At 36.7% G+C, this 27,577-nt stretch overlaps 1 long non-coding RNA gene across 1 annotated transcript in view; it reads left to right on the plus strand.

Annotated features, from left to right (window-relative positions):
• LOC130541508 (uncharacterized) overlaps window positions 1–27,577 on the plus strand; it is a 76,859-nt gene that overhangs the window by 27,363 nt on the left and 21,919 nt on the right. The window contains exon 4 of the long non-coding RNA XR_008955565.1: window positions 26,320–26,476. This is a non-coding gene — a long non-coding RNA (uncharacterized LOC130541508). The remainder of the gene's footprint in view (window positions 1–26,319; window positions 26,477–27,577) is intronic.

Below are 27,577 nucleotides of genomic sequence, written 5' to 3' on the forward strand. Positions count from 1 at the left end.
TTTTATGGTGCCTAAGAACCAGAATTAGCTTCCAAACCCAGTTTTGAAGATTCTAGAGGCCACACACTATGGATGCTTTTTCTGCCTTATCAAGTTAACAATGGTAAACTTATAAATCAACTTGCAAAGCTATTATGAATAGAAGCATTTCATGCTATGATTGTAACATACTGCTGCGTGTGGGCGACACGTAGTAAGAGTCCATAAAATACTAGTTCCTTCACCACTTTCCCAGCTAAGTGGTAAAGACATTACTTATTTTCAAAAGAACAACAGAAGACTGAACATGGAGTCTGTTTAAAAAAAAATACACTTTGTTTAGGTAAACACGTTTATAGTACTGGGCGTTTTGTAAGAAAATGCACTCCTCCTGCTGATGCTTGCAGTAATTCTCTCCAGAATAGCAGCACAGACTATACTATCTATACTATACACACATAATGGTAATTTCAGAGTAGAAACATATCAATCACAATTTGTACATATAATTTTGGAAGGCATAGTGTGCTATACACTGTCTTCCAGGAATGTGTTTGTTTTGCAAGGAAATAAAATGTAACTTTTCATTAAATGTTACCATATATATATATACATATATATATATAACAACTGTGTTCTACCTTATACTAAAACTCTTTGCAAATATGGACTTTGACATATATAAATTTGACAACTCTTAACCATTTAGAATCTTAATCCCTGTTCCAAATATTCTTCTTTTATACAACTAAAACCAGGCTCTTATTTTCTTTGTATAACATCCTCCTAGCTTTCATCCCCTAGTTTTAACTTTGGGTCATATCAGACCAGGTTATTAATTTTGTTCCCCATTTATCCCATTCGCACACTGGAAGGTACATAAATTGTAACCAGTGTCTAATACCATCCTCAGAGTCCATGTCATGAGACTAACTTATAATGAGATCTTTTTGGCTTCTCCAGTAAAACTACACCTTCTTGGATAATATCCAAGACACATCTGTTTTAAATCAAATTCTGCTCTACAGAATGTGGCAATGTGGATGTAGACAAGAGTAAATACATCTCTGGCTCAAGTACAACAGTAACTTTTTAATTAAGTGTTAATTTGTTACCTATAATGCTACGTAGTTTTAAAAGAGATTTCAAATATATTATCTCATTCTTTACAGCAGCCCTGTGTGAAAGGTAGAATAGAAATTATACTCATATTTTACCCTTAAGGAAACAAAAACTCTAAGACAATAAGCAACCAGTCTCAGGTTAGACACCCGCAAAGAATTAAAGTTGGTTTCAAGTTGAGGATTTCTGACTTTTTTTCCAGAGCTCTTCTCACCACACATAATGTCTAAGTGAGAAAGCTGAAGTGAAGTCACTCATAAATTTGTGGGTGAAACATAAAATATTTTCTTTGGGGCCAAATATACAGAGAAATCTTGCAATCATTCTTTGTTTGGAAATACAGGTTTTTCCTGCAACTGTCAAACAAAGTTCCATTCTGCCAAGAGCACGTTCTGCAATTTTTTGGAATAATACTTTTTTTACGACTATCAAAGACACCAAAAATTGGTACTAATGAAAGGAAACTTACCCTGTCATATATTAAACAATATTATAAGATTAACAATAACTTTAAAAATGTGGTACTAGTGCACATCATGGAACAGTTCAAAAGCAGTCCCAAATATATTAAAAAACTTTTATATGCCCCAAAAGAAATAGAGGTGTAAGAGTTAAATTATTCAAAAAATGGTGTTAGAAAGAATATCCATCATTTTTATTCATCTCACAACAGGGATTGAAATATATTCCAAGTAGATGAAATAATTAAATGCAAATTAAATGTATAGGTAAGTATTTAACAAATTGGGAATGCTAGATATGGTTGCCCAAGTCGTGTGCAGCTGCACAATGACACCTAGGTGAATGGTTTTAACACCTTGCAACTGATTTTTGGTTGGGAAAGAATTTTTTAAGTGGGAAAGCAATATGAAAATCACATAAGTGAGATTCATCGATTTGACCATGTCAACACAGTTGAATATTATACATCAAACTTAATTTGTCTTATACAAATTACGACAAAGAATAACTGGTAAAAACATTTGCAATAAATATTATATCCTTGCAGGATTTGTGTATGAATTCATGTATATGTAATGACCAACACCCAAATCCCCAGCAATAACATTCATTACTTCTATAAATTAGGGTGATGTTAAAAGATATAACAAAAATATCCCAAATTGTAAAATGGCTCAAACATAATAGAAGCAAGCATTTGTAAACTTTTTATACCAGGGCCACGTTAGCAGTCTGGTGAGGCTTAGAATCCCTTCTCAAAATAATTTTTTATTTCTTTGTATTTTATATATTTTATATTTTTATAGATTTAAGGGGTACAAGTGCAGTTTTGTTACATGGATATACTGTGTGGTGGTAAAGCCTGGGTTTTTAGTGTAATATAACCCAAATAATATACATTGTACCTGGTAATTTCTCATCCATCATCCCCCTGCCACTCTCCCACCTTTCTGAGTCTCCAGCCTTTATTATTTTACTCTCTATGCCCATGTGTACACATCATCAAAATAATGTTTTTAAATACATGAAAGAAAATTTTTAAAGTTTCAAAAGAAACTAATTACATTGAAATGCAGTGCTAAAATATTAAAATAATTTATGATATAATAATAAAGATGCTTATTTATTAAAACATCAAATAACAAAATATACTAGCAGGTTCATTACTACTATATTTTTAAAATCTTGATGAGTATGAATTAAATTTCAGATATTTGTTACAATTGTAATGTGATACAAAAATACTTTTCATAGGTACTGCTAATGCTACTGGTTTGTTGTCTATACTCATAACAAAAGAAAATGCTAAATTGAGGTAAGAAAGACATTAGTAAAAATCATATTTTTCCCATTCCAAGTTCACAGACCCCTTGAATTCAATCTACAGACCCCTTGGAGATCTATGGGCCTCAAATTAGAAGCTAATTCAATAGAAGTTTATTTCTTGCTCATATAATATTCTTTCATGAAAAGGCAGAGAAGCAGGATTCAGGTGAAGGAGACCTTAGGGGACCAGGGACCAGCTGAAGGACATTTGCCTTGTTCAAGATGCAGTTTCCAAAGTCATCATCATTGTTCCCATCCCAGCTAGCCAAAAGAGAAGAAGAATATGGAGAGATATATGTGAGAGAATTTTGGGAACCTGGAAATGGTGTACATCATGTCTACTCATATTCTACTGACTAAAACTCAGTGATACGAACATACTTATCTGCAAGGGCAGATGAGGAATATACATAAGCAGTATTCCCATGAAGAAGAAGAGAGTCTGGGCTTTGATGAGCAGGTAATAGTCTTCCATATCACCCATCATATTAGCAATTTCATTTCTAATGACTATACTCAATGAGGTAAAGTTTAGAATGAAGAAATGGGAACTGCTGTGGAAATGAATTGTGTAAAAAGTGCATTTTGAAGAGCAAGCCATCAAGATGAATTGAGTATTTTTAAAATGTTGAAGCACCTTGATCCATTACTTTAATTCCTATGAATTTTTAAGAATATAACACAAACTGAAGAAAAATATACACACGAATTATTCCCAGCAGCATAAGCTTAAATAAAAATACAAGTATTTATTATTATTTATAAGAAATTTACAATAACCAAAAATTCAATTAGCATTGCCAATGAAATTGAGGTACAATCATATGATAGATTATTATGTTTATAAGCATTTTAATATGTAATAGCTGAACTTTCTTGAATGCTTATTATATGTTAGGCATTGTGCTGATTGCTTTACATACATGCCTTTTGTCCTCACAACAACCCCATGAGACACTTTATTTTTCCCATTTCAAGTATGAAGAAACTGAATCTCAGCAAAACTAAGTGCTTTGCTGAGAAATATAAAGCTCTGATAAATCTTGGCTGATTGCTCACCTAGAATCCGTTCTCTCTTCTTGATAAAATCCTAATCTTGCAGGGGGTAGGGGGAAATGTGCTATGTTAAAAATGCTGCACCTCCAGACTAACACAATTGAGGCTAGCTATGTGCCTATCCATGGCCAATGCAATTTAAGAAGGAATTGCCATTATAAAGGAAGACTCATCTGACACGAGCCTGTTCAGACTTCCAACCTTCATCTTTTCACTCTTCTTCTTCTCGCAAAGGAACACTGTAGGGACTCAGCACACTCAGCATGCCTGGGGGCAGTTGACAACAATGGTAACAGTTTGGACTTGTATGCACTCACTTTAGAGTCCCTCCCCTGAGCTCAGCATGAAATGATCAGAAAAATCCATAGCATACAGCTTCTGCCTAGAGAGAGAAAGAGAAGACTAAACATAGATCTAACATTCAGACATTTTTGGGAGCTGCCTGAGGACTGATTTCTGTCTCTCCTGTCTTGGAGCACTGATGGAACACAGCATGCTGTGAACAAAAAGTAAAAATAGTTGGATGGTGTGTTGCTGCTCCAGAGGACATACAGTACAGTAAACAGACATCAGAGGAAGCAAGATATAATAAACTCCTGAAACAGAAACTGGAGAACCCCTTTAAATAGAAATTTACATGCACACATCTAGAGAAGTCACATCCACAAAAAAAGTTTGAGAGGTCCCTAAAATCTTTAGCTGGGTTGACTGGTGGAGATGGTCTCCTGTAGGAAGCCAATCTATAAACATTGGAAGAAGTGGCTGTTTTTTCAAATGTTTAGACACCAACAAAAAATGTCAAGCACAAAGAAACAGGAAAATATGGAGCAAACAAATATAAGTAAATCTTCAGAAAGCCATGCTAAAGAAACAGAGGTATATGAATTACCTAACAAAGAGTTCAAAATAACCATCATAAAAATGCTCAACAAGTTTAAGGAAACAATACATAAAAAAGGAGTATTTCAACAAAAAGATAGAAAATATATATTGTTTTAAAAATCAAACAAAAAATTGGAAATGAAGAGTCCAATAACTGTGATAAAAAATTTCCTAAAAAGGTTCAACAGTTGACTAGATCAAGCAAAAGTATAAGCAAACTTTAAAACAAGCCATTTAAAGTTATCCAGTCTGAGGAACAAACAGAAAATATAATTTTAAAAAGTGAAGAAAGCTCTAGGGACTTATGGGAAACCATGATGTGAACTGATATACACATGGTGGTAGTCCCAGAAGGAGCAGAAAGAGAAAAGGGAAGAATCTTATTTTCTTCAATAATGGACTTCTCCTACCTGCTGCCTTCTGAAGAAGGTGATTTGCTTCCACTTCACCTTCTGCCATGATAGCAAATTTTCTGAGGCCTCCCCAGTCATGCTGAACTGATGCTGAGGCTGCAATATCATTAACATGCAAGTATGAGAGGAATGAAGCACCCCATTTTATAAAGACTGTGGCCCATGAATTCTTGTGATAGGGATTATGCTGGATGCACCCAGAAAAATTAGAAGCTTCTAGTTAACTCCACAAAATGTTGTGTGCCTCATGAATAAAGATGCTGGGAGGAGGCGCCAAGATGGCTGACTAGAAGTAGCTATCTGTCAGTGGCTCCCACCAAAAAGAAGAAAACCAGCAAGTGAATCCTGCACCTTCAGCTGAGGTAGCCAGGTTCTCTCACTGGGACTGACTAGGCAGTTGGTGTGACCCATGGAGAGAGAGGAAAAGCAAAGTGGAGTGACAGCTCACCTAGGAGCCACACAGGACAAGAGGAATTACCACCCTCAGCCAAGGGAGAAAGTGAGTCATTGTGCTACCCTACCTGGGAAACAACACTTTCTCCACAGATCTGTGCAGCCTTCAGATCAGGAGATCTCTTCGTGAGCCCATGCCACCAGGGCCTAGGTTCCCAAGCACAGAGCTGTGCAGATGCTTGATGGCCGCTCAGGTTGCAGCCAGCAGCTGCAGGCTGGATACTGCATAAGACGATTGGGACTGCCTAAGATGACTGCCAAATACTCCCTCCCAAGGGGAGGGGAACAGCCATCACTGTGGCTCCAGTCTGTTGTTTTCCCCTGCTGGTGCCAGAGAGACTGGGTGGTTTGGATCAAGAGGAATTCTCCACAGGGCAGCACAGTGGCTGTGTGCAGATCATGGCCAGACTTCTTGTTTAGGTGGGACTCAGATCCATTCCTTCTCACTGGGTGAAGCCTCCCTGTGGGAATTTCAGTAACTCCAGCCAGGGTTTGCAGACAGAACTCTAATCTCCCTGAGATGGAGCCCATGGCAGGAAATGCAGCCATGATCTCCATGGTTCATCAGACTTAACCTCTCCTGTCTGCTAGCCCTGAGGAGTCCAGGCAGTCCAGATGAGGGAGATTCCCTCTGGCACAGCACACTGCTCAGCTAAGGGGCAGCCAGAATTCTTTGTTAAGCAAGTCCCTGATCCCATGCCTCCTAACTGTGTGAGAATCCCCCAACAGGGGTCACCAGACACCTTATACAGGACCATTCCCACTAACATCAAATTGTTGTCCCTCTGCAACAAAGCTCCCAGAGGAAAGAGCAGGCAGCCATCTTTCTGTTCTGTAGCCTCCACTGGTGACACCTCCAAGTGCAGGAGGGACCCAGGTGAATAGGGCCTAGAGCAGACCCCCAGTAAACTACAGCAGCCCTACAGAAGAGGGGCCTGACTGTTAAAAGGAAAACAAACAAACAGAAAGCAACAACAACATCAACAAAAAGACCCCACAAAAACCCTATGCAAAGGTCAGCAGCCTCAAAGATCGAAGGTAAATAAGTTCACGAAGATGAGAAAGAATCAATGCAAAAACACGGATAATTCAAAAAGCCAGGGAGCCTCTTCTCCTCAAAATAATCACAACACCTCTCCAGCATGAGCACAGAACTGGGCTGAGGCTGAGATGGATGAACTGACAGAAGGAGGTTTTGGAAGAAGCTAAGAATGATGATATAATATTGCAGGAGTGGCTGGGTGCGGTGGCTCATGGCTGTAATCCCAACACTTTGGGAGGCTAAGGTGGGCAGATTACCTGAGGTCAGGAGTTCAGGACCAGCCTGACCAACATGGAGAAATCCTGTCTCTACTAAAAATACAAAAATTAGCCGGGCATGGTGGCATGCACCTGTAGTCCCAGCTACTTGGGAGGCTGAGGCAGGAGAATGGCTTGAACCCGGGAGATGGAAGTTGCGGTGAGCCAAGATTGTGCCACTGCACTCCAGCCTGGGCAACAGAAGCAAAGCTCTCTCTCTCTCTCTCTCTCTCTCTCTCTCTATATATATATATATATATATATTGCAGTAGCTGTTAACCAGAATAACTAATTTAGAGAGGAACATAAATAACCTGATGGAGCTGAAAAACACAACATGAGAACTTGACAATGCAACAACGAGCATCAACAGCTGAATAGGCCAAGCAGAGAAAAGAATCTCAGAGCTTGAAGACTGTATTGCTGAAATAAGACAGGCAAACAAGATTAGAGAAAACAGAATGACAGGGAATGAACAAAACCTTCAAGAACTATGGGATTATGTAAAAAGACTGAACCTATGACTGATTGGGGTACCTGAAAGAGATGGGAAGAATGGAACCCAGTTGGAAAACATACTTCAGGGTATCACCCAGGAAAACTTTCCCAACCTAACAAGAAAGGCCAAGATTCAAATTCAGGAAATCCAGAGAACCCTAGTAAAATACTCCATGAGAAGATCAGCCCCAAGACACATAATCATCAGATTCTCCAAAGTTGAAAGGAAGAAAAAAAAATGTTAAGGGCAGCCAGAGAGAAAGGTCAGATCACCTACAAAGGAAAGCCCACCATCAGACTAACAGCAGGCCTCTCAGAGGAAACTTACAAGCCAGAAGGGACAGGAGGGCAATAGTCAACTTTCTTAAAGAAAAGAATTTCCAACCTATAATTTCATATCCAGTCAAACTAATCTTCATAAACAAAGGAGAAATAAAGTCATTTTCAGATAAGCAAAAGCTAAGGGAATTCGTCACCATCAGCCCTACCTTGCAAGAGCTCCTGAAGGAAGCATTAAATATGGAAAGGAAAAATTGTTACCAGCCACTAAAAAAACACACTGAAGTACACCTACCAATGTCACTATGAAGCAACTACATTAACAAGTCTGCAAAGTGACCAGCTAGAATCATGATGACAGGTTTAAATTCATTAACAAGTCTGCAAAATGACCAGCTACAATCATGATGACAGGTTTAAATTCATTAACAAGTCTGCAAAATGACCAGCTAGAATCATGATGACAGGATTAAATTCAAACATAAAAACATTAAATGTAAATGGGCTACATGTACCAATGAAAAGACAGAATGGCAAGCTGAATAAAGAGTCAAGATCCACTGGTGTGCTGTATTCAAGAGACCCATCTCACATGCAAAGACACACATGTGTGCAAATAAATGGATGGAGGAAAATTTACCAAGCGAATAGAACCAAATTGCAATCCTGGTTTCTGACAAAACAGACTTTAAACAGACAAAGATCAAAAAAGACAAAGATGGAGATTACATAATGGTAAAAGGTTCAATTCAACAAGAAGAGCTAACTGTCCTAAAGATATATGCACTCAATACAGGAGGACTCCATAAAACAAGTTCTTAGAGACCTACAAAGAGACTTAGATTCCCACACACTAATAGTGGGAGACTTTAACACCCCATTGTCAATAGTAGACAGTTCATTGAGACAGAAAATTAACAGCTATTCAAGACTTGACCTCAGCTCTGGATCAAGTGGACCTGAAAGATATCTACATATCTCTCCACCCCCAAACAACAGAATATACGTTCTTCTAAGTGCCACATGGCACTTACTCTAAAACTGATCACATAACTGGAAGTAAAACATTCCTTAGAAAAGGCAGAAGAACTGAAATCATAATAGTCTCTCAGACCACAATGCAATCAAATTAGAACTCAAGGTTAAGAAACTTACTCAAAACCACACAACTACATGGAAATTGAACAACCTGCTCCTGAATGACTCCTGGGTAAATAATGAAATTAAGGCAGAAATGAAGAAGTTCTTTAAAACTAATGAGAAAAAAGAGACAACATACCAGACTCTTAGGGATGCAGCTAAAGCAGTGTTAAGAGAGAAATTTATATCATTAAATGCCCACATCAAAAAGCTAAAAAGTTCTCAAATTTACATCCTAACATCACAACAAAAAGAACCAGAGAAACAAGAGCAAACAAACCCCAAAGCTAGCAGAAGACAAGAAATAACCAAGATCAACACAAAACTGAAGGAGATAGAGATAAAAAAAAAAAACCCTTCAAAAAATCAATGAATCCAGGATTTGGATTTTTTGAAAAAATTAATAAAATAGACTGCTAGCTATATTAATAAGAAAAGAGAGAAGAATCAAAGATAGACACAATAAAAAGTGATAAAGGGGATATCACCACTGATGCCACAGAAATGCAAACAACCATCAGAGAATACTATAAACACCTTTATGCTAGTAAACTGAAAAATCTAGAGGAAATGCATAGATCCCTGGATGCATACACCCTCCCAAGATTAAACCAGAAAAAAGTTCAATCCCTGAATAGTCCAATAACATGTTCTAAAATTAAGGCAGTAATAAATAACCTATCAACCCAAAAAAACACAGGACTAGATGGATTTGCACTGAATTCTACCAGAGGTACAAACAGAAGCTGGTTCCATTTCTTCTGAAACTATTCCAAACAATTGAAAAGGAAGGACTTCTATTATAGTTTGAAGTCAGGTAGCGTGATGCCTCCAGCTTTGTTCTTTTGGCTTAGGATTGTCTTGGCAATGCGGGCTTTTTTTTGGTTCCATATGAACTTTAAAGTAGTTTTTTCCAGTTCTGTGAAGAAAGTCATTGGTAGCTTGATGGGGATGGCTTTGAACTTATAAATTACCTTGGGCAGTATGGCCATTTTCACGATATTGATTCTTCCTACCCATGAGCATGGAATGTTCTTCCATTTGTTTGTATACTCTTGTATTTCATTGAGCAGTGGTTTGTAGTTCTCCTTGAAGAGGTCCTTCACATCACTTGTAAGTTGGATTCCTAGGTATTTTATTCTTTGAAGCAATTGTGAATGGGAATTCACTCATGATTTGGCTCTCTGTTTGTCTGTTATTGGTGTATAAGAATGCTTGTGATTTTTGTACATTGATTTTGTATCCTGAGGCTTTGCTGCAGTTGCTTATCAGCTTACGGAGATTTTGGGCTGAGATGATGGGGTTTTCTAGATATACAATCATGTCATCTGCAAACAGGGATAATTTGACTTCTTCTTTTCCTAATTGAATACCCTTTATTTCCTTCTCCTGCCTGATTGCCCTGGCCAGAACTTCCAACACTATGTTGAATAGGAGTGGTGAGAGAGAGCATCCCTGTCTTCTGCCAGTTTTCAAAGAGAATGCTTCCCATTTTTGCCCATTCAGTATGATATTGGCTGTGGGTTTGTCATAAATAGCTGTTATTATTTTGAGATACATCCCATCGGTACCTAATTTATTGAGAGTTTTTAGCATGAAGGGCTGTTGAATTTTGTCAAAGGCCTTTTCTGCATCTATTGAGATAATCATGTGGTTTTTGCAATTGGTTCTGTTTATATGCTGGATTTCATTTATTGATTTGTGTATATTGAACCAGCCTTGCATCCCAGGGATGAAGCCCACTTGATCATGGTGGATAAACTTTTTGATGTGCTGCTGGATTCGTTTTGCCAGTATTTTATTGAGGATTTTTGCATCAATGTTCATCAGGGATATTGGTCTAAAATTTTCTTTTTTTGTTGTGTCTCTGCCAGGCTTTGGTATCAGGATGATGCTGGCCTCATAAAATGAGTTAGGGAGGATTCCCTCTTTTTCTATTGATTGGAATAGTTTCAGAAGGACTGGTAGCAGCTCCTCCTTTTACCTCTTCTAGAATTTGGCTGTGAATCCATCTAGTCCTGGACTTTTTTTTGTTGGTAAGCTATTAATTGTTGCCTCAATTTCAGAGCCTGTTATTGGTCGATTCAGAGATTCAGCTTCTTCCTGGTTTAGTCTTGGGAGGGTGTATGTGTCGAGGAATTTATCCATTTCTTCTAGATTTTCTAGTTTATTTGTGTAGAGATGTTTATAGTATTCTCTGATGGTAGTTTGTATTTCTGTGGCATCAGTGGTGATATCCCCTTTATCATTTTTTATTGCGTCTATTTGATTCTTCTCGCTTTTCTTCTTTATTAGTCTTGCTAGCGGTCTATCAATTCTGTTGATCTTTTCAAAAAACCAGCTCCTGGATTGATTGATTTTTTTGGAGGGTTTTTTGTGTCTCTATCTGCTTCAGTTCTGCTCTGATCTTAGTTATTTCTTGCCTTCTGCTAGCTTTTGAATGAGTAAGCAAAACAGCATAGTACTGGTACCAAAAGAGATATATAGACCAATGGAACAGAATAGAGCCCTCAGAAATAATGCCACATATCTACAACTATCTGATCTTTGACAAACCTGACAAAAACAAGAAATGGGGAAAGGATTCCCTATTTAATAAATGGTGCTGGGAAAACTGGCTAGCTATATGTAGAAAGCTGAAACTGGATCCCTTCCTTACACCTTATACAAAAATTAAGTCAAGATGGATTAAAGACTTACATGTTAGACCTAAAACCATAAAAGCCCTAGAAGAAAACCTAGGCAATACCATTCAGGACATAGGCATGGGCAAGGACTTCATGTCTAAAACACCAAAAGCAATGGCAACAAAAGCCAAAATTGACAAATGGGATCTAATTAAACTAAAGAACTTCTGCACAGCAAAAGAAACCACCATCAGAGTGAACAGGCAACCTACAGAATGGGAGAAAAATTTTGCAACCTACTCATCTGACAAAGGGCTAATATCCAGAATTTACAAAGAATTCCAACAAATTTACAAGAAAAAAACAAACAACCCCATCCACAAGTGGGTGAAGGATATGAACAGACACTTCTCAAAAGAAGACATTTATGCAGCCAAAAGACATGAAAAAATGCTCATCACCACTGGCCATCAAAGAAATGCAAATCAAAACCACAATGAGATATCATCTCACACCAGTTACAATGGCGATCATTAAAACGTCAGGAAAAAACAGGTGCTGGAGAGGATGTGGAGAAATAGGAACACTTCTACACTGTTGGTGGGACTGTAAAGTAGTTCAACCATTGTGGAAGTCAGTGTGGCGATTCCTCAGGGATCTAGAACTAGAAATACCATTTGACCCAGCCATCCCATTACTGGGTACATACCTAAAGAATTATGAATCATGCTGCTATAAAGACACATGCACACGTATGTTTATTGCAGCACTATTCACAATAGCAAAGACTTGGAACCAACCCAAATGTCCAACAATGATAGACTGGATTAAGAAAATGTGGCACATATACACCATGGAATACTATGCAGACATAAAAAAGGATGATTTCATGTCTTTTTAGGGACATGGATGAAGCTGGAAACCATCATTCTCAGCAAACTATCGCAAGGACAAAAAACCAAACACTGCATGTTCTCACTCATAGGTGGGAATTGAACAATGAGGACACATGGACACAGGAAGGGGAACATCACACCCCAGGGCCTGTTGTGGGGTGGGGAGAGTGGGGAGGGATAGCATTAGGAGATATAACTAATGTAAATGACGAGTTAATGGGTGCAGCACACCAACATGGCACATGTATACATATGTAAAAAACCTGCACATTGTGCACAAGTACCCTAAAACTTAAAGTATAATAATAAAAAAAAAGAAAATTAAGGACTTCTCCCTAACTGATTTTATAAGGCCAGCATGTTCCTGATACCAAACATAGCAGAGATACAACAACATAAGAAAACTTCAGGCCACTATCCCTGATGAACATCAATGCAAAAGTCTTCAATAAAATACTGGGAAACCAAATCCAGCAGCACATCAAGAAACTTATTCAGCATGATCAAGTTGGGTTCATCCCAAGGATGCAAGACTGGTTCAACATATGCAAATCAATTAATGCATTTCATCACACAAACAGGACCAATGACAAAATCCACAAAATTATCTCAATAGATGCAGAAAAGGCCTTCCATAAAATTCAACATCCCTTTATGTTAAAAACTCTCAAGAAATTAGGCACATTGAAGGAACATTCCTCAAAATAATAAGAGCCATTTATGACTAATGCACAGCCAATATCATACTGAATGGGCAAAAGCTGGAAGCATTCCCCTTGAAAACCGGCAGAAGACAAGGATGCCCTCTCTCATCATTCCTATTCAACATAGTATTGGAAATTTTGGCCAGGTAAATCAGGCAAGAGAAAGAAATAAAGGGTATTCAAATAGGAAGAGAAAGAAGTTAAATTGTCTCTGTTTGGAGATGACATGATCCTCTATCTAGAAAACCCCATTGTTTCAACCAAAAGCTTCTTAAGCTGATGAGCAACTTCAGCAGAGTCTCAGGATACAAAATCGATGTGCAAAAATCACAAACATTCCTATACACCAACAACAGCCAAGCAGAGAGCCAAATCATAAATGAACTCCCATTTGCAATTGCAACATAGAGAATAAAATACCTAGGAATACAGCTAACAAGAGAAGTGAGGGACCTCTTCAATGAGAGCTACAAACCACTGCTCAAGGAAATCAGAGAGGACATGAACTGGTGAAAAAATATTCCATGCTCATGGACAGGAAGAATCAGTATCTTGAAAATGGCCATACTGCCCAAAGCAATTTATAGATTCAATGCTATTCTCATTAAACAACCATTGACATTCTTCACAGAATTAGAAAAAAATACTTTAAATTTCATATGGAACCAAAAATGAGCCTAAATAACCAAGACAATCCCAAGCAAAAAGAACAAGGCTGGAGGCATCACACTACCCAACTTCAAACTATACTACAAGGCTACAGTAATAAAACAGCATGGTACTAGTACAAAAACAGATACTTAGACTAATGGAATAGAATAGAGAAATCAGAAATGAGACCACATATCTACAACCATCTGATCTTTGACAAACCTCACAAAAACAAGCATGGGGAAAGGATTCCTATTTAAGAAATGATGCTGGGAGAACTGGCTAGCTATATACAGAAAATTGAAACTGGACCCCTTCCTTATACCTTATACAAAAATTAATTCAAGATGAATTAAAGACTTAAATGTAAAACCCAAAACTGTATAAACCCTAGAAGAAAATCTAGGCAATACCATTCAGGACATAGGTAATGGCAAAGATTTCATAACGAAAACCTCAAAAACAATTGCAACCAAAAAATTGACAAATGGGATCTAATTAAACTAAAGAGCTTCTGCACAGCAAAGAAAACTATCATAAGAGCAAACAGACAACCTACAAAATGGAAGAAAATTTTTGCAATATATCCATCTGACAAAGGTCTAATATCCAGAATCTACAAGGAACTTAAGCAAATTCACAATAAATAAACAAGCAACCCTATTAAAAAGTGGGCAAAGGACACTTTTCAAAAGAAGACATACATGCAGCCACCAAACATATGAAAAAAAAGCTCAACATCACTGATCATTAGAGACATGCAAATTAAAACCATAATGAGATACTATCTCATGCCAGTCAGAATGGTGATTGTTAAAAAGTCAAGAAACATCAGATGCTGGTGAGACTGCAGAGAAATAGGAACGCTTTTTCACTGTTGGTGGGAACATAAATTAGTTCAACCATTGTGGAAGATAGTATGGTGATTCCTCAAAGCTCTAGACCCAGAAATACCATTTGACCCAGAAATCCCATTACTGGGTATATACCCAAAGGAATATAAATCATTCTGTTATAAAGATACATGTACACATTATGTTCACTGGAGCACTATTCACAATAGCAAAGACATGGAGTCAACCCAAATGCCCATCAATGATAGACTGGACAAAGAACATGTGCTGCGTATATACCAAGGGATACTATGCAGCCATAAAAAGGGACGTGATTGTGTCCCTTTTTATGGACATGGATGGAGCTGGAAGCCATTATCCTCAGCAAACTAACACAGGAACAGAAAACCAAACACCACATGTTCTTGCTTATCAGTGGGAGTTGAACAATGTGAACACATAGACAAAGAGAGGGGAACAACACACACTGGGGCCTCTCAGGAGGGGCCGGGAAAAGGGAGAGCATCAGGAAAATAGCTAAGACATGCTGGGCTGAATATCTAGGTGATGGGTTGATAGGTGCAGCAAATCACTACAAAATAATAATTGAAACACCAGGAAGATAACAAAAGAGAGACAAAAAAGCTACAAAATAGACAAAAAAATTAATAAAATGGCAATAATAAATCCTTACCTATCAATATTACTAAATGTAAATAGATTAAACTCCCCCATCAAAAGACGCATAGTGGCTGAATGGATACAACAAAACTCAACGTTTCACTGTCTATGAGAGAATAATTTTAGATTTAAAGACACACAGACTGAATGATAAAAGGTGGAGAAAAGGTATTCTATGGAAATAGTAACCCAAAGGGAGCAGGGATGGCTGTGTTTGTATCAGACAAAATAGACTTAAGTAATAAACTGCCACAAGAAACAAAGATGGACATTATATAATCATAAAAGCGTTAAATTGCCAGGGAGATAAAACAATTACAAAGCATATACATCTGTCATCAGGGTACCTAAATATATAAAGTAAATATTGACATAACTGAAGAGAGAAACAGCAATACAATAATATTAGAATACTTCAATACCCCTCCTTTCAATAAGGGATAGAATATTCAGACAGATAATTAATGAGACAGCAAATCTGAAAAATAACATAGATCAAATGAACCTAACAGATATATACAGAACATACCATCCAACAGCAGCAGAATACACATTCTTCTCAGGCATACTTGGAACATTCTTCAAGATAGGTTACATGTTAGGTCACAAAATAAGTTAACAAATTTAATGAGATTGAAATAATACAAAGTATTTTTGTGACCACAATGGAATGAAACTAGAAATCAACAAAAGAAAGAAAACTGGAAATTTTTCATTAATATGTGGAAAGTAAAAAACATATCCTTGAACAGCTAATGGATCAAAGAAGAAATCAAAAGCAAAATCGGAAAATATTTTGAGAAAAACAAACATGAAATACAACATACCAAAACCTATGGAATGCAGCAAAAGCAATACTTAGAAGTTTATAACAGTAAATGCCTACATTAAAAAAAGAAAGATATCAAATAAACAACCTAATTTTGCACCTCAATGATCACAAAATTTAGTAGAAGGGGAAAAATAAAGAAGCTTAGAGTAGAAATAAACAAAATGGGAAATAAAAAACAATAGAAATTGTGTGATAAAACTGAGGGTTTTTTTGAAAAGATAAAATTGACAAAATTTTAGCCAGAATTACCAAGAAAGAGAAGAGAAAAGACTCAAATAAAATCAGAAATGAAAGAGGAGACATTACAGGAAGCTGAGGCTGTGCACGGTGGCTCACACCTGTAATCCCAGCACTTTGAGAGGCCGAGGGGGGCAGATCTTGAGGTCAGGAGATCGAGACCATCCTGGCTAACACAGTGAAATCCCGTCTCTACTAAAAATACAAAAATTATCTAGGCGTGGTGGGATGCACCTGTAGTCCCAGCTACTCGGGAGGCTGAGGCAGGAGAATTGCCTGAACCTGGGAGGCAGAGGTTGCAGTGAGCCGAGATCACGCCACTGCACTCCAACCTGAGCGACAGAGTGAGACTCCATCTCAAAAAAAAAAAAAAAAAGAAGCTGGGCATGGCGGCACGCACTTATAGTCCCAGCTACTTGGGTGGCTGAGGCATGGCATTGGAATTGCTTGAGCCCAGGAGTTCAAGGCCAGCTTGGGCAACAGAGTGAGACCTTGTCTCAAAATAAAATAAAATAAAATAAAATTAAAATAAAATAAGAGACATTACAATTGATACTACAGAAATAAAAAGTATCAAAAAGATTACTACGAATAATTATATGCTAACAAATTAGATAAGCTAGGTGAAATGGATAAGTTTCTATTATCACCCAATGTACCAAGACTGAATCATGAAGAAATAGACAATCTGAACAGACCTATAGGTTATAACCAGTAAGAAATTGAATAAGTTATCAAAACCTCTTGACAAGGAAAAGCCCAGAACCAGATGGCTTCATTGGTGAAATCTACTAAACATTTAAAGAAAATTAATACCAATTTTTCTCAAATTCTTTCAAAAATTGAAGAGAAATGAACACTTTTAAACTTATTTTTTATGGCCAACACTATCCTGATAGTAACATGAGACAAAGACACTTCAAGAAAAGAGGACTATAGGCCAATATCCCTAATGAACATAAATAGAAAAATACTCCACAAAACATTAGCAAACAGATTCAATAGCACATTAAAAGAATCATACACCATGATTAAGTGGGAGTTATCTCTTTGATGCAAGAATGGTTCAGCATTTAAAAATCAATTAATGTAGTGATATACTATATTAGTAGAACAATGGATAAAACTCACATGATTATCTCAATAGATAAGAAGAAGCACCTGACACTTCTTACAAATAACACTCAATAAACTAAAAATAGAAGGAAATTACCTTAACATAATAAAGTCATATATGAAAAGCCCACAGCCAACATCATGCTCAATGATGAAAAACTAAAATCTTTTTCTCTAAGATTGGGAACAAAGCAAGAATGTCCATTCTTACCACTTCTATTCAATGTAATACTGGAAGTCCTAGGGAAAGCAATTAGGCAAGAGAAAGAAATCAAAGAAATTCAAATCAGAAAGGAAGATGTAAAATTATCTCTGTTTGCAATGACATAATCTTATGTGTAGAAAAAAAGACTCCATAAAAAACTATTAGAACTAATAAATGAATCTGGTAAAGTTGCAGGACAGAAGATCAACATACAAAAATGAGTTGTATTTCTATACACTAAAAATGAATTATCCAAAAAGAAAATTAAGGAAACAAGCCCATTTAAAAGAGCATCCAAAAGAATAAGACAGCTGGGCGCGGTGGCTCACACCTGTAATCCCAGCACTTTGGGAGGCCAAGGTGGGCAGATCATGAGGTCAGGAGATCGAGACCATCCTGGCTCACATCGTGAAATCCTGTCTCTATTAAAAATACAAAAAAATTAGCCGGGTGTGGTGGCAGATGCCTGTAGTCCCAGCTACTTGGAAGGCTGAGGCAGGAGAATGGCGTGAACCCGGGAGGTGGAGCTTGCAGTGAGCGAGCTGAGATTGCGCCACCACACTCCAGCCTGGGCGACAGAGTGAGACTCCGTCTCAAAGTTAAAAAAAAAAAAAGAATAAGACAGAAACTTAACTGAGGAAGTGAAAGACTTGTACACGGAAAATCACAAAACATTGATGAAAGAAATTTCAAAGACAAAGAAATGGAGAGACTTTCCATGTTCATGAATTGGAAGACTTAATACTGTTAAAATGTACATACTATTGAAAATGATCTACAGATTCAATGCAATTTCTATCAAATCTTAATGGAATGTTTTACAGAAATAGTAAAAACAATTCTACAATTCATATGAAACCACAGAGGACTTCAAATAGCCAAACCATCTTGAGAATGAACAAAGCTAGAATTCTCACACTTGAGTATGTAATTTCAAAGCACATTACAAAGCTACAGTAATTAAAACAGTGTGGTACTGGAGTAAAAATAGATATATAGACTGATAGAACAGAATAGAGAGCCCAGAAATAAACCTATACATATACAGTCAACTCATATTTGACAAGTATGCCAAGAATACACAATGGGAAAAAGTCTCTTCAACAAATGGTGTTGGGAAAACTGAATATCCACATACCAAAGAATGAAGTTGGACTCTTTCTTACATTACCCAATACAGAAAAATCAACTCAAAATGGAGTAAAGGCTTAAATATGATACCTGAAACTTTAAAGCTCTTAGAAAGAAACAAAGGGGAAAAGCTTTATGACACTGGTCTTATCAATTATTTCTTTTACAAAATGCCAAAAGCACAGCCAACAAAAAGTAAAAATAGACAGGTGGCACTACACCAAACTACATCAAGCTTCTGTACAGCAAAGGAAACAATCAGCAGAATGGAAAAGTAACCTACAGAATGAGAAAAAAATATTTACAAACCAAGTATCTGATAAGGGGTTAATATCTTAAATATATAAAGAACTTCTACAACTCAATAGCAATAAAACCCTTATAGTTTAAAAAATGGACAAAGGACTTAAACATGCAATTTTCCAAGGAGACACAAAATGGCCACAAAAATATGTTAAGATGCTCAATATTACTAATCATCAGGGAAATGCAAATCAAAACCACAATGACATATAACCTCACATCTGTTGGGATACTCATTATGAAAAAAAACTAACAAGTATTGGTGAGGATGTGGAGAAGTTGGGATTGATGTGCACTCTTGGTTGGAATGTGAAATGGGGCAGCTACTGTAGAAAGTATGAAGATTCCTCCAAAATTTAAATGTAGAACCACCATAAGACCCATAATTTCCACTTCTGGGTATATATTTCTAAAACAACTGAAAGCTGGATTTTGAAGTTACTTGCACACCCATGTTCATTGCAGCATTATTCACCATGCCCTATATGTCCATCAACAGATGAATGGATGAGGAAAATGTAGCATATACATACAATAAAATATTATTGTCCTTAAAGCAAGAAGGCAATCCTATCATATGCAACAACATGTATGAACCTTGAGAACATTATGCTAAGTGAAATAAACACATCACAAAAAGACAAATAACATATGATTCCACTTATACAAGGCATATATAGTAGTCAAACCCACAGAAACAGAAAGTAGAATGGTGGTTGCTGGGCTGGAAGAGGAAGTGAAGAGTCATTGTTCGATGGGTATAAAGTTTCAGTTATGCAAGATGAAAAAGTTCTAGCAATCTTCTGTACAACACCATGCTTATACCTAACAATATTGTTGTAATTAGTTTAATATAATTATAATTAAAATTTTCAGAGGGTAGATTTCATGTTATGTAGGTTTTTTTAACCACAATAGCAACAACAAGAAAATTCAAGTCTGAAGTCTGTAACACATGTTCAGCATATATATGAGTGTTGAAGTGGGCTGACATACAGTGTAAAAATATAGACATGATATATTTCTGTTTATCTACATTATTGACAACCATACCTTTTTTATTGTACTTTAGTTGTACAGCTTAGGATTAATCATAACCTATAGTTTATAATGTGGTCTTATCATTGGTTCATATATAGCCTATGTTTTAATTATTATTTAATTATTTATTTTAAGTAATAAATAAACACATGTCACTCACAACAAAAGCCAGAAACTTGATAATCTTATATAGCACATGATTTTCCCCAACAACACATTTCTTTGCTACTGTCTTGATCTCATTTTCATTAGAATGTCAATAGACATAATTTTGTTTCACAAACAGTGTCTCCATGTTTTCAAATAAATTTTGAAAACCATTCTTCCATCTTCATATTCATTTTCAAAAGAGTACTTTGGTTGTTTTAAATTAAAATGATACAGCATTTTTCTGTCCTAGAACTAAATGTAATGTCATGTTTGAAATGTAATTCAAGTAAATAGTTATAAAATTATTGAACAAGTTTTTATGGCTTTGTAATGCAAACAGATTGAAATGATATAGCCTTTCAGATCTAGCAAATATAAAATTGCCATGAACCTTGTAACTTGCTCTAAAGTAGTAAAAGAGAAAAGGGACTTATAACAATAGTAGGCTTCTTTTAGTTAAGTTCAGTAAATATTTATTAAGTATCTACCAAATAGGAAGTATAGAGTTTGACATTGGTGGTAGTGGTGGTTCAACATAACTAAGATAATGATCTCTAGGTGAGGAGTTTAAATTTTAATAGAGGAGAGGCACATGCCACAAATAACTGTGATTCAAGGTAAAATGACACAAATTCTAAATGTTAAGTAAAATCAAAGTAAAGGTATGCAATTATAATTCTGAATTGAGGATGGAATCAACACTTAAGGAGGATTTTTTTTTCTTTGAGACAGTTTCACTTTGTCACCCAGGCTGGAGTGCAGTGGTGTGATCTCAGCTCACTGCAACCTCCACCTCTCGGGTTCAGGGTTCAAGTGATTTTCCTGCCTCAGCTTCCCAAGTAGCTGGGATTACAGCCACATGCCACCACACCTAGCTAATGTTTGTATTTTTAGTAGAGATGGGGTTTCACCATGTTGTCCAGGCTGGTCACAAACTCCCGACCTCCAGTGATCCACCCGCCTCGGCCTCCCAAAGTGCTGGGATTAGAGGCATGACCAACTGTGCCTGGCCTTCAGGAGGATTTTTATAGCTGAGTAGGATCCAAATAGGTCTAAGTGAGAAAGGGATAAAAATACAGGAGAAAGAATAGTTCCAAAATGTTATTTTAAAGCAGGGTGACCAGTTCATCCTTGTTTGTTTGGTACTTTCCAGTTTTAGTACTGAAAGTCCCATGTTGCTATGATCTGAATGTTCATATCCCCCCAAATTCATATGTTGAAATCCTCAGTGCAATGTGATGATATTAGGAGGCGAGGCCTTTTGGAGTGATTGTATCATTGGGGTGGAGCTCTCATGAAAAGGATTAGTACCCTTATGAAAGAGGCCCCAGAGAGACCCCTCACCCCTTCCACCATGTGAGGTTAGAGTGAGCAGATGGTTGTCTATGAGGAAGAGGGCCCTCACCAGACATCAAATTGCCAGTGCTTTGATTTGGGACTTCCCAGCCTCCAGAGCCATGAGAAATAAATGTCTATTGTTTATAAGTTACCCAGTTTATTATATTTTGTTATAGCAACCCTCATGGTCTAAGACACATGTCATGGGTAAAGGGCAAACCCAGATGGTTGATCACCTAGAGAACAATCAACACCTTTCCTGCCATTCCTTCTAACTTCACAAACAGCAAAACACACACAGTCCATATGGCCAGACCTTAGGTGTCAGATTTAGGAAACTTCAGGCAGCTTTCCCTGTCTCTACCACATTTTCTGAGAAGTGAGGTTTAAGACTCCAAAGTTCCTTATCTTTCCCAGTTACCTCCAGCTGCACTTCTCTTACCAAGATTAATGATTCTTTAAGCCTACTCTGGTCCCAAACTCTTTTACTAATAAGACGTCAAATCCTGGCCTTTTCCCGATGACCACCTCCCATTCTCTCACCTCTGCCATACCTTATTCTTGCTGAGCTTTCATGATGTTCTTATCAGCACCTTTGGTCCCTCAACCCTCTCCAGATTCTCCCAACTTGTCAGCCCAGTTCTTGTTTACTGAGATTACCCACATATTAACATTGTTGAGATAAAGCAATTTAGAGTCAGATAGGTTAATTTTTCATCCATCTCTGCCTGTTACTACTATCCGTATGAGCTTAAGCAGTAGAGTTAATTTCTCTGAACCTGTTTTCTCAGTTGGAAAATAGGAGATAATACTCTTTCCTATTTCATGGAATCCTTATGGGATTAAATGATATCACTCACAAAATACATTTTTAAAAGAAACAAGTTTTAGAATTGTATGTATAGTCTGACTATAATTTTGTGTAAACATGTATACCAAGTGTGTTTTTCTGTATGAATATTTATAAATGCAATAAAAAGAAGAATAAAATGAAACTCGACAAGGGAGAGATTTCAGAAGGGGTATGGAAAAGGAGATAAATATGAAGAAAATTATCTCCACATTTCATCTTTGAATTTTGTAAATATTAAACCATGAGCACAAGTTATTTCAAAATTAAGATATAGAAAAAATTAGGAGAAAAATAAACAAACATAAAAACTTCACAGGGGATTTCACACTTGACTGAATCTTAAAAACTGGATGCTTCGTACCTGGGAAATAAGAAAGAAAAAGATGTTCCAGCAAAGAGAGAGAGAGTGGTGTGAGCCACTGAGTAGATAACGCAATGCTGCCAGGACCCTGATGAAGTTGGAATGATGAGGGACTGGGTACATTGAGAGAGATGTGAGTGGGAGCATTATAAGAAATAAGTTTGGAGTCTAGAGACATGGCTGGGGCCAGATCTGGGAGTCACCAGATATGAGGCTGGAGAGATGGCTGGGGCCAGATTTGGGAGGGTCATTAGAAATGAAGCTGGAGTAATGGCTCAGGCCATATCTGGATGCCCTGTGAATGCAATACTATGTAATTTAAACTTTATCCTCAAATTAATGGGAAAGTATTGAAGGGTGCTAAGAATGGGAAAAATAATGGAAGCTGTATTTTAGGGAAAAAAAAAACTGTGTTAAGGATTTATCAGAAGGAGTAGTCAAAGCTGCAGGCTGGAAAAGAAAATCACAAACTCTTCCAGTAGTCATAAAAAGAGATGATGAAAGCTAGGACCAAAGCCAAGGCCAAATAATATGTTTTTTATGCTGTGACTACAATTAACAGGTAACATTTATTGTGATAGTTCTTAATAGCTAACATTTATTTAGCCAAGCTTAAATTGGCTAAACACTATAAATGGATATCTCAATTATTTCTCACAGCTCAATTAAATAGATACTGTTAATATTTCTGTTACATAAATGATGAAACAGAGACTCAGAGAGATTGATACTTGCCCAAACACATCTATATGATAAACAGTGTCACCAGGATCTAATCCATACAGCTTGGTTCCCTGGTCACACTTTCAACCTGCATGTCACAAAGCCTACACCTAAAGTGTCCTCGATGTCAAAGAAAAAGTGCACCAGACAGAATTAAACAGGCAGAGAAGACATTATTCAAGACTTTTGCAATAGGGGAAAAAGACTAAACTTAACTCCACTGAAACAAAAGACAGGAGGAGTTAGTAAGTTAGTGAAAAACAAGTACTGGAAGATGTTAGAAAGGAGGTTGATCAATGCAATGAGGCCATCTGAGTTTGCTAATTGTTGCTTATTGAAGAAGTTAGGCCCCTATCTTCTCACAGAGACTGGGAGATGGGAATGCAATCTTTTTCTGGTGATTATATTTCAAAGACATGGCTTCCAGATCCATGAAAAGACATTCCTAAGTTGTAAAACTGGCCGGGGGCTCAGAGGAGATTTACATATCAAAGGGACAGAAAAACATTATATTTATTGTTTTAATTTTTTCCATTTTTTTAGATTCAGATGGTTCATGTGCAGGTTGTTACATGGGTATATTGCATTGTGCTGAGGTTTGGGCTTCTATTGATCCTGTTGCCCAGACAGTGAACATATGACCCAATAGGAAGTTTTCAGCCCTTCCTCCTGTCCTTTGGGGTCCCCAGTGTCTACTGTTCTCATCTTTATGTCCATGTGAACCTAAGATTTAGCTCCCACTTATAAGTGAAACATGTAGTATTTGGTTTTCTGTTCCCATGTTAGTTCACATAGGATAATGGCCTCCAGCTGCATCCATGTTGCTGCAAAGGACATGATTTCATTCTTTTTCATGGCTGTGTAATATCTGTGCAGTATATTTACCAGATTTTCCTTATCCAATCCACCACTGATGGGCATCTTGGTTGATTCCACGTCTTTGCTATTGTGAATAGCATGGCAATGAACATCCAAGTGCAGGTGTCTTTTGGTAGAATGATTTATTTTTCTTTGAGTATACACCCAGTAATGGGATTGCTGGGTCAAATGGTAAATCAACAAGCAAAAAGCAAATAACCCGATTAAAAAATGGGCAAAGGATATGAACAGACACCTCTCAAAAAAAGATATACAAGTGGCCAACATACACATGAACAAATGTTCAGCATTACTAATCATCAGAGAGATACAATTCAAAACCACAATAAGAGACCATCTCACACCAGTCAAAATGGCCATTGTTAAAAAGTAAAAAAATTAATAGATGTTGGGACAGTTGTGAAGAAAAGGGAAGGCTTAGCCACCGTTAGTGGAAATGCAAATTAGTTCAGCCCCTGTGGAAAGCAGTTTGGAGATTTCTCAAAGAGCTAAAAATAGAACTACCATTCAACCCAGCAACCCAGTTACTGGGTGTATACTCAAAGAAATATAAATCGTCTACCAAAAAGGCACACATAGTCACGATTGGTGCAGCACTATCACAATAGCAAAGACGTGGAATCAACCCATCAACAGTGGATTGGATAAAGAAAAAGAACATAATTGCAGATTATCTAAAGTAAATGCTCTAATAAAAAGATCAGGAGCCTATAGTCAAGAAGAAACCTGTCTAAAGTTCAGTCAAGGTGAGGAGAACCCTAAAGTATTCTTCATCATCGATCATTCTGAAATATGGGATTCAGTAATTCAGTGTAATTTAAACTTAATTCTGCTGAGGAAATTCATGCAAATGGCATGTAAGTCACTAATATACATAACCTATTTTAAATTATAATATTTACATGTACATTTTAAAAGTTAACACATCAATATACATTACAAAATTTAATATACATCTTCAAAGTAACATTTTCTGTTTTATAGACATTTAAAACAGCATGTAGAAATGAACCTGATGACTCAATAACAACAAAGATAATAGCCAATATTTATTCAGTATTTTCTATGTGTCAGACATTGAGCTAAATTTTTTCTTATATTCTCCTAAGAAAAATCCTGGGAGGTAGGTACAACAGTATCTTCATTTTATGGATGAGGAAACCTGTTCTTAGAAGGTCACACAATTTATGCATTGAGCCATAAGTAAGACTGGCTACCTAGTTTGTCAGACCCAGTGAAAAATGAAAATGTGGAACCTCTTGTTCAAAAATCATTAAGAGTTTCAAGACAGTGACAACAGAACCTTAAACAGAACAGGATCCTTTTAAGCACAGGTTGCACACCCAGAAAGCCAGCCCTACCTGCCCTTAAGTTTGTGCTTTTAATCTTTTGGATATACTCTGTCTCTTCTGAGTAAGTTATTAAACGGTGAGGTTCCTGGGGGTACCCAGAGTTGTTAAGTCATTATCAATTGACCTGAAATGCCTTTTTTAATGCCTGGAAGAAAGATCCTTTTTCACAGACAGGATCTGGATGTTTAATCCCACCTATATCACACTGCTACTCAGTGAGGTATCAAAGTATTGTGAAGACTTGAAACTCTTTACTGAGTTTCTGTCTGAAAATAGTAAATGTCTGCAATAAAGGAGGACCTTACAATACAAGGGAGAACTACAACTAAATACTAGCCTACAGACAGCACCTCCTTTCACTCTGTACTATAACAGCAAGAATTACTGCATCCGATTAGAACTGAACCTGGGTGATATAGTACAATTCTTAGATGACAAGAAATAGCAGGAATGCAAATAAATGAAAGGGTTTTGTTTTGTTTTGTTTTTACCTTTAGAGTAAATAGAAAGATATACAGTAGTACTGAGGCTACTACCAGGAGAAGGCAATATTGGTACTGAACAAAAAAGAGTTTCTTCACACTGAAGTACAGCACAGTTGAGAAGCATGAAATAAAGACGTTTTCTAGACTCCAATTCTATCATTTCCATGAGGTGGGTACTATCCAGAGTGACTACTAATATCACTACATGATACATGATTGGGACTTAGGTAATGGTTTATTGCAAACAGCAATAACAGAGGAGCAGATTCAGATTTCATTATAAAGAAGGTTCGTTTCTATTTGAAAATTCATTTTCCTTTTTGTTAGTTGGAACCAAAATGGAGCTAAACATAGACCAAATATGATATCCATTGTAATACAGGTTATGCATAGGGTTTTTTTCTTTTATTTCAACATCTCCAACATCAGCTCTTTGAAAAGACTTGTATGAATTCTGTAACCAAAATTTTCTCACTGGGGACAGACCAGAAGGTATTGTCAGGATGACACATATTCTGTTGTGACTGTTGTTTGGCATTTTGCGTATTTTTTTAAAGTGACTAGTCTTCCTTCTGAATATATTAACAAAATATTAATCAAATTTCATAAATGTAATTATGACCTTTGACTTAAATATAAATATTTTCCTTCAAAAACAAGCACCTCACTTATGTAGTGTAGTTTTAAAACAACTTGAGATAAAATTGACTAAAATGAAGTGCACGTATTGAAAACGCAGTGTAAGTTTTGAAATAAATATTTGTCAGAGAAGCTTTGCCAAAAGCAATATAGTGAACCAATCTGTCAACCCTCAAAATTTCCTCTTGTCCCTTAATAATCCCTCCTTTTCCCATGCCCATCCTCCCCTTCCAGCTGGCTCCCCAGGCAACCACTCATCTGCTTCTGTCACTATAGACTAGTTTGCCTTTTTAAAGAACTTTAAATTAATATAATCACTCAGTGTGTACTTCTTTTACCAGTATAATAATTTTGAGATTCATCTACATGGTAGTCTGCATCAATAATTCATTCCTTTTAATTGCTGAATAGTATTCCATTGTATGGATAGAACATATTTTTTTTAACTGTTCACCTGTATTTGGGCGTTTGTGTTGTTTCCAGTTTGGTTTTATTACAAATAAAGCTAATATGAACTTTTTCATACAAATCTTGGATGGAAAATTATATTTATTTCTCCTGGACAAATAGTTAAGGATGGAATAACAGATTATTTGGTAGATGTGTATCTAAAAATTTAAGACACTACCAA

The sequence above is a fragment of the Pan paniscus genome, chromosome 4 (assembly GCF_029289425.2).
Source record: "Pan paniscus chromosome 4, NHGRI_mPanPan1-v2.0_pri, whole genome shotgun sequence".
NCBI lineage: Eukaryota > Metazoa > Chordata > Mammalia > Primates > Hominidae > Pan > Pan paniscus.